At 43.8% G+C, this 15,656-nt stretch overlaps 1 protein-coding gene across 1 annotated transcript in view; it reads right to left on the reverse strand.

Moving 5' to 3' along the window:
* LOC128890130 (peroxidasin-like) overlaps positions 1–15,504 on the reverse strand; it is a 232,890-nt gene extending 217,386 nt beyond the window's left edge. The window contains exons 1-2 of the mRNA XM_054148367.1: positions 14,847–15,504; positions 11,996–12,854 (exon numbers count right to left, since the gene is read on the reverse strand). The gene's annotated coding sequence lies outside the window, so the exon portion shown is untranslated. The remainder of the gene's footprint in view (positions 1–11,995; positions 12,855–14,846) is intronic.
* Positions 15,505–15,656: the final 152 nt, after the last annotated feature.

Consider the following 15,656-nt stretch of genomic DNA (forward strand, 5'->3'; position numbering starts at 1 on the left):
TTGAATATTTAATTCCTTATGGGTCAAGTAGACCTCGGCTTGGAACTAGATATCGAAAATAGAATATAGAAATATCTCCAGACATTTGGAGCATTCTATCTAAAATCATGTATAATAATTTTGATCTATATTTATTTAAATTATAAAGACATCGAAATTTAAAGAGATTTATTACACATTCGAACAGAGTATTGTCGAAGCCGAGAATACGTTCGTTACACGATGACCTCCCCACCTCACCCCGCTCGTTACTATTAAATCAGAAAATCCGGACCGACTCGGACGTCTAGAAAGGCGCGAAAATAAGCAACAATTCACTCCCGTTTGATATTTATTTGGTCAGTTTCAGCGCTAAGTGGCCCGACGTCACATTTGTTGCCTTATTTATGGCGGGGCATAAATATCCCGCGAACCCGTAGCGTGGCCAGACTTCTACAATTTCCTCGTTATTACACCGCAGCTGGTGCGTGCTGAATCAATTTATTCCACGCCGTGATCTCGCTTCAGTAACACAAACGAGAAATCAGTTCTGTTACCGAAACCTGTGAGCACCCGACGGCGCAGAAAGTTATGCTAGCGAGGCTAGGCATGATCTTTCAAGCTTAAACTCCGGTTTAAACTTTCATCAAGATGCTACCGTCTGGGCCCCCGTCTTTATTTCTGTCATCTTTCTCTCTGTTGCGCGTCGAATCAGCGACCTTAATTGGACGCTGGAATAGCGCAGTCCCTGCGACGAGCTCGCGAGCTTAATGCGAAAGCCGCCTGGATACTATCTACGACGACCGACTTCGCCAACGGAGTTGGCTCCGAACCGTATGAATTATAAGGACAACGAAATTTAAGGGGTAAAAGGATCGACTCTAATACGCGCTTTGCGAAATGTGAATGGGAGTCCTCAACCTCTTACCCTGAATTATAATATGGCACCTAAAATGCAATCCCATTCGTGAAACTATCTATACTCTATCTTAAATACAGTGGTAAACACAGCTAAATTTATTTCATGAAATCATCAACCTAAGTTTATCAAATGGAGTACTATCTAAATAAAACCTAATTTTTAGATTCTAAAACGTTATACATTGCTAAATAAAACGCTCGTAGCGACTACCAATTGATCAATTCGACACAACATATTTTTATTAACTATACAGCGATTTCATGGAATAAATCTTTGGAATCGCCGCAGGGTAAAAGCGCCCTCGATCCCGAACTATTAAATCCGACACTCATTGCCTCGTAACTCAATTTCTCGTTCGCCATTATCGCAATAAATTAACTCAGCTTAGAGACTGGTGCTCCACACTCGTTTCCATACGCGTCTTTTTTCGCGTGTCCGAGCCCACAAATAAGAAACGAAGCTCAAAAGCGGCGAAAAAGATTCCCAAACGACGAGAAAAAAAGACCCGCCTCACCGAGCGAAAAAGATTATAAGACCGTGCCCGAGAGAAATGAAAACCCGCTCGCTGGTCTCTCATTTGCTCCACGGGCTTGGTAACTCGGAGATGTAAAGTTTTCACCGTCAAAGGAGAACCGAAAAATATAAACAAGGAATATCGTCGGGATAAAATTTTTATTTCAGGAGCCGCAAAAGTCAAGGGACACCGTGACAAGACGCGCATAAAACGCAAGTAGGTGGTCCGATTCTATTCCCTCTACTTCTGTCCGAACCACGTGAAACCTTTTCGAGAGACATGCAAAGAGACCGAGGCTTCTCGTTGGAACTTTCTACGCGCGCATATAGATCCTGGCGATGTCCAGGAATTCTTGAGGGGGAATAAATCGAGATCGCATAAATATATCGCGACGCGTAAGGGCCGTGATTCTTGAGACTTTCGCGGTCAGTGTTCCTGCCTGATAAGAGATTCGATGAGTCTGACAGTAACGTAAGAATTTTTATATTTTCTATCCCTTTTTAGAAATAGAAGGTTTATTGGAACGGACGCATAATTCTTAAAATATGTTCGGTAGAAGAAGCAATCGACCACTAATTTGTACTCTAAATTGCACTCCACAATTTCACAAACGCGATCGATTCAACATACACCCGATTAGCCTTCAGCTACGAGGAATAAAACACAGTGAAAAAGAAATTCCTCGCGATTGAAACCTGTGTCAGGTCTTTTTTGCTTTTGACTATGCGATCTTTTAAATTGTGCGAGGGATCACTGATCCAGAGATTAAAGGGGGAAAAATCACAAGTAAATTGCAACGCGTTAGAGGATGCTTTCCGGTTCTCTCTGCTTTCAAGGAGGGTGAGAGGAAGAGAATAGTCAGCAAATCGACGGGAGACGAGACCTTGATGAAAGAAAATAATAAAAAAAGACGCAAATGGAAATGAGAGATCCTGCTGGTGCTATGTATCCAGCAGATCCATCGACCGAGTTTACTCTGATCGAGAAACGAACAAACTGGAACGAAGGAACTTAAGGTACGATCGGAGAAACCTATTTCCAAAGAAGCACGTAAGTGGCACGGAGGTGGGAGGGGAGGGGTGGGATGGCTAAAAAGGATGGTGCGATTAATCGATAAGACGATATCCTGCATGGAAACCCTGGATAATAGCGATCACGTAAATTTTAGATCAGTAAATTGTTGCACCAGCGGAAATCATTATCGAGGAATTAAACGATGTTTGGATAGCGTTAGTATAACCTAGAAAGTATTGAAATTTAGGGAAAAAACCCGTGAAGAAGATGTTGAAATCGATGTTCGCGATATCTTACAATTTCCTAGTGTTTTGAATTAACTTTTCTCCGCGATATTACAGAGGACCATTATTTAAATATTAATTACTGTTGGGCTTGTAAAAATAAGTTTCATTACAACTGCGATGATAAAGTGAAAGCCCTTTTTGTATGAACTATGGCGTCTTTCATCCCCTTCGAAACGTAAATGCATAAGTGATTTATTGTTCGTTTAAAAAGCACGAATCGATCTATCAACCACTCGCGAAATGAGTCTACCCTACACTCTCGGTACAGGCATCAAAGGACTTCAACGAAGCGGCAGAACGACCGCTTAGTTTAACGCCTATAACGCTAGATGCGTCGACTCAATTACCGTAACACTGCGAGCTTTGAAGCCGTGGCGACTGTTCGCCGCAACTTACAAGTACGTCGAGTCAAGATCCGGAATCGTGGGGAAACTACGATCGTTCATTCGCGATGGCGCGGCATTGAAGGCCTCGTTGTCGGAATAAGAGTACTTGGAATATTAATTCACGAAACTGTTTAAGAAATACGTCATTTTCGTAGTAACAGAGATTAGTGACGAACTGAAAGTTCTAAAAACATGGATGCAGCCATCGTGTAGATGCATCCTGTAGGGATAAGAAGGAAGAATGGAGCAGACAAAGGCGAATGAGAACGAGAGTGGAAACGAGAGGCGAACAAGACCGAGAAAGGCAGAGAAAGTGTAGCCAAGGGAGCCACGGTCTCCCGCGGAAGGTGCAAGTTGGATACGAGCACACCTATGGCGTATATCCTCACCATTGTATCACTCCATTAAACATTCACTGCAGTGCACTATAAACCATGATATAATCTCGCAATGCGGTAAGCACTGCCGAGTTAAACGAGCACAGACTCCGCTGCGTAACACGACACAAGAGAGAGAAACTCTGACCGCGTCCTAAGCGGCAACACCGACTGCGAAAAGTAATTCAACGGCCAATCTCCAACTATTCCGATCTTTATTGGCCTCCTGTGGACACAATTAGTTTGCTAGAATCCCTATTTTCCTCGCGAGGCGCTTCTTCGACGTTTTAAACGTCGCGGTTAGTATTTGATTTGGAGAAACAAAACAATGATTTTAAAATATGTTCTGTCGGTATGTTTGTTAACCCCTTATACAACTAGAATAGATGAAATATTTATTTTGCAAGGTTTCGAGTCGATTTTCGTGCGCAAAGGTTGTACAACGAACAAGGCAAAATTGCACAAATGTTATTAATTAATTCGAAGAAGGAAAGAGGGCAAAGTGAAATAGTTGGAACTACTCGTATCCGTTCCGTTAAGTGAAATATATCCTAATTTCACGGAAAAGGGAAAGCATCTCCCGACATGCTACTTTATCCGTCCGGTGCGATCTTGAATAGTTCGAAATTTATGGTTCCGTCTCGTAGCATGCATTTCCTCACGGGCCACAGGATTCACCTTTCAGCGAAATTTACAGGCAAACTTGCAAGCTTCGGCTATAAAATATTTAATTAGTTGTCTTAATGACTTCCACCCTTCCTCTTATTTCGCCTTGCCGAAGTTTAATCGGGCACGCCCGGAAATTTCTATCCTGTAAGAGCGAATTTTCGACGAGTATCGCGTTTTGTTAGACCGTGACTCCGGATAATGCATCGAAGATGCAAATAATCGGACAACGCGGCTCGTCGTCGATGCTAGCGATACCTTTTCCGATATTAATATAAATTTCCACGGTATCCGGTCTCGCGTTCGTGCAATATCGCGAAATAAACGTCGAGGAGAGACGTGAAAAAAAAAGTACTGCCACGCTCAGAAATTATATAATAATTTACTGATAACGCGACGTTTGCCCGTGACACGCGGAAATTTCGGAACGGAAAGAACACAATTCGTCCGCAGACACGTTGACAGTTTATCGCGGAAATTCCTACCTGGACGTCGGGTATTTATGCTCGCGTTCGTGTCGTTACTGTTAAACCTGTTGAAAACGCGTCGCGACACGCGGACGTTCGGCTAAAAACGAATCGTCGCCCGTTACGTGCGAATTCATCGAAATTTCAGCGGAAAAAACAGCGGCTCGGGAGGGTTGGCAGGACCAATCCCGAATCGTTTTTCCGATTAAAGTGGATTCGGTATGCCTGGAACGCGCCGGTATGATCATAAACGCGTAGTAACGGCGCGTGTTCGCACGATCGCTAAGCCGATTCTATAAAATAATAAGCACCGTTTGAACGCCATGTGTCGAAACGACGTGTGAACAAGTGGAGGGAAAACTCTCGCGGATATTGAAATTAAACGCCTGCGACGCGCACAATGTCCTGATCAGGTGTGTCGTTAGAAGAGATACTCATCGAACGATGCGAATAATCCGTGTATACTTTTATCGCTGGCCACTTGATGGGACATCATTGGAGATGAGCAACTCGATGAAAATATCGTAATAACTTAGGGGGATATAAAACGTCTAGTGAAATTACGATAGATCGTAGGTCCATTTGCGATTGGACAAATGACCTCTCGTTAAGAATTTTTGGTGAGAAACGTGTCGAATAAATTGTGATATCTCTGGTTGGTAAATATCTGTTATTTATTTTTACGTGAACTCGCGTTTTTTAAGTTCTAAAACGTCATATTTCGTCCAAGTCCTAGTCCTACTATATTTCTTTTCTCTATCAAAAGAGAAGTTGACACAAATTGCGAACGTGTAGAAATAACATCACACCAGAGATTCTAAAAAAGACTGATTCGTTTCCCTGGGAAAAATTCCCAAAGACACTCCTCTTTCTGGTTCGTTACCGCGGTGTGTCCCTTGAAACCTTTCAGGCCAGGCTGTTACAATTTTCCTTTCTATTACATTTTTTTCCCCTTTTACCAGTAACAGTCAAAGGTCGCGGAAAATGCGCACCGTTCCTGTCTCCGGTCTTTGTTTTCTTACGCAACGCGAGCACACAGAGAGCCTCAAAAGAGCCGAGTCGGAAAGCCCCGCGTCCGCGTTTTTCTTTCCGTGAGCGGCTTTTGCGGCGCCGCGCTTCAAAGTGAATCTGTCCGTGACTCACTTCAACGAGACACGGCACTTTAATTCAAGCGATCTTCATTCATTCGAACGGCGCATCGTTCATCCTCCTTTTCGTGTCTGCCCTCCTTCAGGTTTACCGTTTCCGCTGTTCTCCCTCGCGTTCTCCTACATAATTTCTTTTTTATTAGCCGCACTTTACGAGAGGCGGTCGTTATTTTTACCGGGTCGCCGTCGCGTTCGTTCCCTCGTCGTCCGATGTTCGCACCTACTTACGCTCGTTAGCGTCGGGAATTCAATCAACTCTCCTTCAACGTCATCGACGCCTCCTCGGTTATTTATACGCTTATTTACGTCTTCGTTTTGTAACCATGGCGCGTGTTCGTTGCAAAACAACGTCAGGTGAACAGCTGGGAGCATTATCCACAAAAAATGGCAATATATTTTCAGATATTCGAGGCATTAATGCCGTGGAGATTTCCAGGTGTGGAAAATAGTGGATAAAAGGACTTTGTCCATCTTGCATTAGTTCTTTTATGAACAGCCATGTTTCTCAAAGTCCAAATGCAGCCAGAATTGGGAAGGAGCTCGAGACAATGATAAAGAGTTGTTTGCGAGCGACGCGATTGCCGATCCTCCGACGAAATGATCGTTCAACGAAGCTGTTACGTAAAGACACGAAGATGGAATGCTCACACAATACGTTCCGCGAAGCGAGACGGGTGATTAATTAAGGTTTGCACCGGTAAGATCGGAACGACACGCGATTGTGCGCAAGAACGCCAACGTAACACTGATTGGAATTTAGTGTAGACTACCGGGGACCGGTAACGCTCCCGTTTCTCCAATTAAGCTGGCCGAATGTAAATCAGACTAGAGGAAATCCCGCAGCCTGTCGGCAGGATTCACTCGCGGAAGGAACATGGCACCATGAATTCGTTGCCGAGGAAATTGTTAACCCCACGAAGATCCTTAAGGGAAAAGCTGGATCGTGTTTCGCCGCTAAATTTTAGCCCCTGTATATTTCCGACTAGTAGCTGCATTTTTTATTTCTTACTTTTTTTTTCGCCACACACGTGGCTCATCCGCGCTGCAAAATAATTTTTCAGCACGGCGAACGTCCGGTTCTCGAGTTCGTTATTCGCTAAACGAAGTTACGGATTCCTTTTAATTGACATGGAATTTCCATTCACCGAAATATCCGAAAAATATATGGCCGTTTCGGTTGGAAATTCCTAGATGATTCGTCTGTTTTGTAAATACAATTTTCAACGGCGTATTATCGCATTAGTATACTCGAGTTAAACGTGGAAATACGAGAAAAATATGATGAACGGCTTGACAAAACTGAAACAAAGAGAAACAGTCGGAATTCTCTAAAAAAAAATTAATTCTCGAAGTAAAAATAATTCAACGGGCATAAGTTTAATGAAGTGCTACTTCTCAGGAATTAAACAGTGAATACAGTGATCGTTACAAACAGAAAATTGCGTTCTACAGAAAAATCTACAGAGAGAACCGGCAAGAAAGCTCCACTTCGTTGTCTCTTTACAAAAACAAGGCACCAGAGTCGTATGAAAGCAAATGTGACACCAATGTTCATAGTACTCGCATCGAATAATCGAGATACGAGTATTGCTCTACAATGCTAAAGCGAAAGGTAGAAGCTATACATTACGTTCGCGCTCACGTTGCCTACATAAAGTGGCGCGATGAACTCGAGTCATTGAAAATCGGCGATCGCGACGATGCAAAGCAATACTCGATCATGTTGATTACAGAAAACGGCCAATAATCGCGACGTGATTGCCACTCAACATGACACCACGTAACAACGACTGGAATGCACACGATCCTCCCGCGAACGGTTTATATTGTTAGGTCACAGGGTACGAGACAGTCGCATCTTCAAAGTGATGGATCGCGTCTACGGCTTCGTGCCATTTTACGTACATTCTTTTCTGCCCGCGTAGACGTGTCACCTCAAAGCCGTTAAATTAAACGTCCTATTCAAGTTGGCTGCGAAATTACATTTAAAAGTGGGAAACGTTGAAAAATTCAGCTAACCCGGACGTATTCGTTCGGTATGAATATAAACGGTTGAAAAGCTACTACGATTTTTCTACTACCGTGTAATTGATGTAATCACCGGCTATTCAACGAATATTCAACACTCGGATTTCGCCGACTCGCTCGCCGGGGGAAAGAAATTTTCGTGATATCGCTTCAGCGAATACGTTTCGAGCCTTTACAGCCGAATAAAAAAGAATTGCGCGTGAAAAATGATATATTCGACTAACAAGGTACATCAAATGGTATACGCCGATTTTAATGAGACTGAACTATATTTATTGCGTGTTGTTGTTCGTTAAAAACTATAATTTTTTGCTCTATCTGTGCGCCAAGTTTCGTCAAAATCGGCATGCAACATTGGGTGATGTTTCTTGTTAGGTACGAAAGTCCAAAATGAATCCTTTGCACTCTTCACCACCTCGTTGCAAAATATACGAACAGGAATCACATTAAATAAAATAGTATAAATTTGGAAACATGACTTTTTTGATATTGTAGCTTTATTGAAGTGTTGACACCACCAATAAAATTTGTTAGACTTATAATGCCCCCTCATCCGGGACATCCGAGTGTAAAGGGATAATAGATGGACTTCTTTGCATACCAAAAATCAGTTGACCTATCATTAATATTGTCCCCTAATGTCCCATAACACCGAGGATCCTATCAACGATCCCTGACATCCTTTGTAGAATAAACAATTAACACTGAAATTCCGTTGCCTGAGGTTACTAAACAATGATTAGTCTGGATCTTGACCCCCATTCCATGTTCTTTACCGTAACAAAGTTGTAAGTGGCAGAGTCACCGCTCGTATTCTCCGTCGAAGCAAAGTTCCTGGTTCGTGACCAAATCCTTCTCCAACCACTTTGCGACAATTTACGGTTCCCCGAGACACGCGACGAAGCGACGGACGGTTAAAGGGCACGTGAACGAGATATGACCCGAGAAGCGTAAAGATATTCAACTGGTTCTGCTTCCGTCCCATCGCGTCGTCACTGTCAGGAGAACACAGAGACCTTTCCTCGTCATTTCTTCCGCGTAAGAATTTTTTTTACACCTCACTGACAAGCCTCATAACTCTACGAGAATCGAGCCACCCCTGTTTTTGTCACCGGTTCCTCGTTTCCCCGAGGCGATAAAATGAGCCAGCTTTCTCATACTACATGATCAAATTGTTACGAGCACTTAAAAATGATTGCTTGTCTAAACTTGTAATGGAAGCTCTGTCATTATAAAGTTTATTACGTTTTTAATAACGCCTACGATTGCGCAAGCGACTCGCTCAGTTCTGGCGCGTAAATTGGACGCATGCGCGTGAGGTGTCTATGCTAACCAGCTCCAAAATAGGGAAAATGTAATTTGAATAATAGTTGAATACAATCATCATCATTTTCGAAATTCGATTTGGTTTATAGGATGAATATACCAAACAGAACCTAAATAAAATAGACGAAACATTTACATTAAACACACTTTAAAGAATGTTCGGTAATGTACAAAATTTATATTCATTTTTTTAGTGTAGAAAAATTGAAGATGCAACATATAAAACTGTTTAGAAACTGTTGAAATGTGACTAAATTTAAAAAAATACGGGTTTCAATCATCTGAGAAACAGTGGAACAGGGGACGCATTCAGAAGTATGAAGAAATGTAGAGGATGAGAGTAGCCACGAGGACCTTTTCAATCCGACGGAAGAATCCGAGGGATTTTTATCTGCAGCGCAAACTTCCGGCACAGCCGCGCACGGTCGCACTTGACTTTCTTGCGGTAACTCGCGAAAGAAGTAATGGTCCCTTCAATTCCAATGGAAATGCTCGTAGTTTTTCGTGAACCTGGCGAGTCTTCTAAAACGGCAAGTCTTATGGAGCAAAAATTTGTCAGAAATCGCGCGGCTAGCCACTGGATATCATTTCGTCGAGCAGTAAAACTTGTTCTCCGATACACGATGGTCTGGACAGCGAGTTTTCGTGACCAAAACTCAATTTTCCAACCGCAGTATAGGAAAAAAAAACTTTTACGTGCATTTTTACTTCCATTCCAATTTTTTTTTTTCATCACTGTAGACAAAAATGACTTAAACTATTACAATTTAAAATCTTTCACCAATACTTGTACGTGTCTAATATTATAGACAACAAGAAAGTTACAAATACTCAAAGCCTAAGAGTGGTAGCTCCTTGTCCGAGTAGCGTAATATTCGAGGTATTAAACGACAGACAGTTTCGAGAGAAAACCAATGGGTATAGAGCTTTCAGAGTATCCTTATCGCGAGTAGTTTGAAACGATAGCAGTTCCATTAAGTAGACGTTCCCTTCCTCTGCGCTTTACAACCACTGCTTTCGCATACACACCAACATTTCTCCAAGGTGTATCTATCGTATGAGCCGCGCAAGCTACGCTCACGAATGCACAATTCCTCCCTGCTATCTCAGATGACAACGCCGTCGAAATGTAAAACACAGTCGACGATGGAGCGAAACGTCTAGGAAATCACGTTGCATTAAAAACTTATCTCGAAACTGGGAATTCTTATGCAGTTGTGCCAGTATGCGAGCACGTAACGCGTGGACTAAACGTATGCTAGAAATGTACACTTCTGAAAAATGAAATAGTAATGTCGATGTTAATTTAGGTAACATATTCTATGCAAGAGTGTCAGAGACACTCTTCATATCTCTTCTTCGTACATTCTTCATATATCTCATAGTTTCAAAAAACGCAACGTATAGATATTCCGTAAATATTTTACGTTACATGGAAAAGTGTTTCCCAAACATATTTGGAAAACACATCTCCAACGAACACATCGTTTAGAAAACGAACATCGGGAACGACGAGGGTCCCTATTACCCCGAACATTGTACAACTTTGTCGACTGAAATCCTTGTAGTAAATTACAGCGAATCAACTACAAAGCTGGCCGGATTTCCGCATTAGAAGCAACAATACGCGGTTCGAGGGACCGTAAATCTCGATCTAACGAACGTGTTACTGTTTTTGTTTGCGATCGGCGCCACCGAATGAACGAGCGTCAACGTTAACACGACCATTTATGTTAATTGCGGCACTTCATCGACGAAATGAATTACCGTTACAATGTTTCGTCCGCGCACCTGCGCCCGTAATCGGCCGCGGGGAGAAACGGTGCAACGAAAAAGGAAACTCGTCGAAGAGCGAGGCACAACGCGGCCCACCATTAAGGACAATTTATCATTTAAAGGTGGCTTGTTCTTGTAGCGCATCCTCGACAACGCGCGACAGCTTCAAAATTAACTTTCTTACTTCCTCTTGACCCGTATTCGTCCTACGTGATACGACGTTTCTGAGCGAACAAGCTCCGCGGTCGAAAACCGAGGTATTCCTGTCAAAGATGCTTTACTAAACAATTTAACAAATTAACAACCAAACAAAGGGATCGGAAGTATGGAAAATTACGACGAGAAATAATTAGGGATCGTGTCAAACTTATTATACGGTACATAAATGTAGGATAGCGCGATCAAGGCAACATTGAACATTTATTTTAAAAAAATTATTGCATTATCTACTTTAGGTTAGTTAAGATTCGTAAGCGTATCGTTTTTGTTTAGAAGATTAATTGTAAGTGGCGTGAGCCAAAATTACGATGATCGGAGAGGCAGTCCCCGACGGATTACTTTTACTCTACATAATACAATGTGGTAGAAACTCTTCGCGATGGAATTCTTGGAAACTTTGAATAAAGGCGCGCCATTATTCCCAAGGTGTATTAAACCCGTATGGTTGCCGACGATAGCGGAACGTGCCGATAACGTACGCGAAGCTCAAAACTTAAGACACATTTTAGGCTTCGATAAAGCCCTCCAATTATCCGCCAAGAAAACCGAATTATCCCTCGTTATCGGCGTGCATCGGCGTAACAAACTCGGGGGCCCTCGATGACGCTCGCCTGCCAACATCATCGAAGATTTAATTACAAGAGATTTAAGAAGGATTACGCGCTAATACCTTACCATTATAACCGCCCAGGTGGCCCCCGTGTACGTACAGGCAAGAATTACACGTGTGATTACAGCTCGAACGCGTTATCGTCGAAATACGCCGGCATTATCGGGAAATATGTAAATCAGCATTATCGAATCGCGGAGGAAGCGCTAATAAATGTACCGTGCCGCGCGACGCAACATTAATTCGTCGAATGATTATTATTATCGATGTACTCACCTTTCAGTGCCTGTTGTCGATACACCCCTTTCGAAAACTGGTACCCTCCGCTCTGCGCGTCTCTGTTATCTTCGCCTCTCGCTCCTCGCTGCGAAACGACAATCCAATCGTCTCAAGGGGAGATTACGCTGACTTCTTTTCACTGACGAACCATAGCCACGCGAAAAATTCCGCTTCAAGAGAGCACGTTCGCGCAACGACGACCGCTCGAGTTCTCCATTTTCCTTGGGCAACGTCGAAAGGACAATCTCGAATTAAGGGGAACGTGGTACTGCGAGCAAGTAGCAGGATTTCTTATGATCACATCGATAGACTGGTCCGATGCAAGTCCGTGTATTTTCTCTGTTTATTTGAGGTTGTCCAGTAGCAACCCCTAGGTGAGACGAACGCGGAGGAGCAGTCTTGCCTGTGACGATTGACTTCGTACACTTTTATACGTTTATAAGACACAGTGTCTTCTTCCTATTGGTTAGTTGTAGTATTCTCTATCCAAGTTCAAAGGAATCATGTAACAAAATGTATTCCTGACACGAAAAGGTACCAACAACCCCAGAGTCAAGTCGAATACACGCTGTTCCCAGAGAACATCTGTTTTCCTTCGCAAACTACGCAATATTCCTCCTTGTATTGTTTGCTCCCTGTTTGTTCACTTTACGCTCCCGTCTCTATCCACGATCGAGTGGTTGTCCGAACCGTAAAGCACTGTTCTTGTCGCGCAAACGGGACGTCTAACAATCGCTGCGGCAGTTTCGAGGATTCGGAGCGACGAGGAGCGTCCACTTGCGTCGCGGGTTCCCTAACGACGCCGGCGTTAACAGCTCCTCGTTAAGCCCACGGCGCGATGACGCGATGACGACACCTGGAAACATCACATTTCTGAAGCACTCGGCCGGCGTTTAACCCGATCGTGAATAATCGCGGTGACTGCGATTGGATTTGTTAGCCAACCCCCGTTCCGCTCCGCTAACTCGCAATTTCGCGCGCGTCAATCAACGAAACTCGATCTAGCGTCGTATATGACCACGTGTATCCGGCGACCTGGGTCTCGATGGAATAATTTCAACGACGAGCCATCGTCTTGTCCCGAGAAAATAGAAACGTGGCGCCAACCTCGATGACGAACGTTTAAACATTTTGTGAAGAGATCGTATTCGGTATTCTACAGGTGAACGTTGTTACTTGGTGTAGAGGTGAATTAGGGTAATTTGAGGGACTACGGATGGCTAAAATTCTGGGCATCGTTGTTTGGAATTGTTAAATTTGATGCATACAAATTTTGATTTAAATTGAATACAAAGTACTACATCAACACTGTTTAACAACTACTCAGAAATAATTGAAATGTCTTCACCATCTTTTGCAGGACAGCCTTACCGAGTTTTGTTAGAGTGACGCTCGCTAGTTGCGAAGGAAGCGACCAACAAAAATGGGAATCGCGGGGTTCGGGTGTACGATTCGGGAGCAGCCTCGCTATCCCCTTTTAATCGCGTGCCAGCGTTACCGGATAAAGCAACGTGTAATTTGTCGCAATTGGTATTGTTCGGTGTTTCCCGGCTTTCCTGTTACGCGTCCCTGTCCTCTCTGTTTCTCCATTTAGCCCATTTTCTACGACACGTTTTTTTTTTCTCTCCTCCCTCGCCTCTGTTTTGCCCGGCCGTTTCCACGTACGGTCGGAAAAGTCTGGAATCGGGTAACAGAGCGGGTGTGTTCCAGTTTTGCGGCGACCGGCGCGGAGTTTATAATCGGCGTTAACAACGCGAACATCGGCGAACCCGCCTCGCGATAATTCCCAGCGATAACAGAAGGAAATGCACGATTTCCTCGCGCTGTCGAGGAAAATCGTTAGAAGGCGAACGGCAGAGAAATTTAGAACTCCATACCCCCGGAACCATAGGAACGTCTTGTCCAGGAAAATTGACTTGCCTTGAAAAGGAAGCTAGAAATGAATCGCGATCGTAGAAGGGTAGTTATCGAACCTTGGAGACTTGCTAAGCCACTGGAACGTTTGCGAACGTGCGTATGAACGTGTACGAATTAAATGTTGATTCATTAGCGGGAAAGTACTTTAATTTTGAGAGCTGTTTTTATCTTCGATGATACGTGGTCTCTTAACATAATCGACATTAAGAAGATCTCAGAGGGAGCACTTGAGGATTCAAAATTAGTTCAAGGGGTGGCTTTTGCAAAAGGCGTGTTTGAAATGCAAATCGGAAAGTATCTGCACTTTTGCCAACGTGGATTCGTGTGTAATTGACCATGTATCACGTTTTCAGCCATTTTGATGATGGAAATAAAGTTAGATGAAACCAAAGGAAAATATTTAAAAAGAGTATAATAAGCTATTACGAAAGAAGCGAAACAGAGTAAAGTATTTTTATATGAGACAGATGTAAATATAGATACGCACGGATCTGTCATGAATCGTAAACAAAAGGCACAAGGTACTAGCAGACTATATACAGTCAGTTCCATAAGTATTCGTATCCTTGAAATAAATGTTTCATTATAAATATATACATGTGTAAAGTTTATTCATGCACATATTTATAATGTAAAGTGTATTTGGAAACATCACACCTACCATTTAATTTAGACTCGTTTCTTAAATGAACGTAAAGAATACGACTACTTATGGGACTGACTGTATCGTGTTATGGTCAACAACTCCTGGTCCAAACGTTCCCAAATTCCATTTTCATCGTCGCGACACCGTATCCTATGCCTCAGGTGTACAAAACGCTTCTAAAATAACATAACCTTTAAATACCTCCCAAGAATTTCATCGTCGAGTCAGCGTGCGTTTCGTCGAGAAAAATAATTGCTACGTCGCTGGTCGATCCGTGAAACTTACACGCATTTGGATGTCCTCCGCGAACTGGAAATCCACTATCACCTCGCCACTGTGGCTTCGATAACCGCGTGAACGACGCCACTCGGGTAATACGCGCACCCCGGTCACAGAATCCGATGCGTGTCGCGTTGTTTATCGTTACCACTCGCCGCGTTCACCGAGTTTCCGGGCGTGTACGGAATCCGCGGTAGTAGGATCGTCAGTCGAGAAACTATCGACTGGAGATCGGGACGCTTTATCGTTGACACACGATCGACACCTCTCGTCACATGTCGTCGCCGAAATCGAAGCACTTCGTCCACGAGCGGGCCTGTTCGTCGATAAATCACTGCTCCCGGGGCACCCTGTCACAACTTTCCAGGCGACGATCGTCGATTCACCCGCGTCGGATCGTTTTCACCCGAACTTTCCGTTCGTTCGCTTGTTCGCCGCTGGCAATATTTCCAGTTCGAGGGTACGGTTTTCTCCGCGAGCGCGTACAAAAACGACGTAACGCGGTGAATAGGCGAGACGACACGAGACGCGGGAAGATCGAGCAGATGGAACCGTGCGCGATCGCCGGGCCGGATTTACCGCGCGAACCGCATCAATTTCAGCTGATCCGATCGCGACCGGGGGTAACTTTTTCACAGACACGGTTCGCTCGCCGGCTGCTCGTTAGGACTTCGCCTATGGACTGGCGGGCGCCGCGGCAAAAGCTACGGCGCAACACAGCGACGCATCTACCCCCTTAGAACCCCTTTGTCGCACAGACACCGACCAATACCAACGTACCGCTCGCGTTCTCTACGCTTTCCAGCTTTCCTTTCG

This window comes from Hylaeus anthracinus, unplaced genomic scaffold, assembly GCF_026225885.1.
Source record: "Hylaeus anthracinus isolate JK02 unplaced genomic scaffold, UHH_iyHylAnth1.0_haploid 12000, whole genome shotgun sequence".
Lineage (NCBI taxonomy): Eukaryota > Metazoa > Arthropoda > Insecta > Hymenoptera > Colletidae > Hylaeus > Hylaeus anthracinus.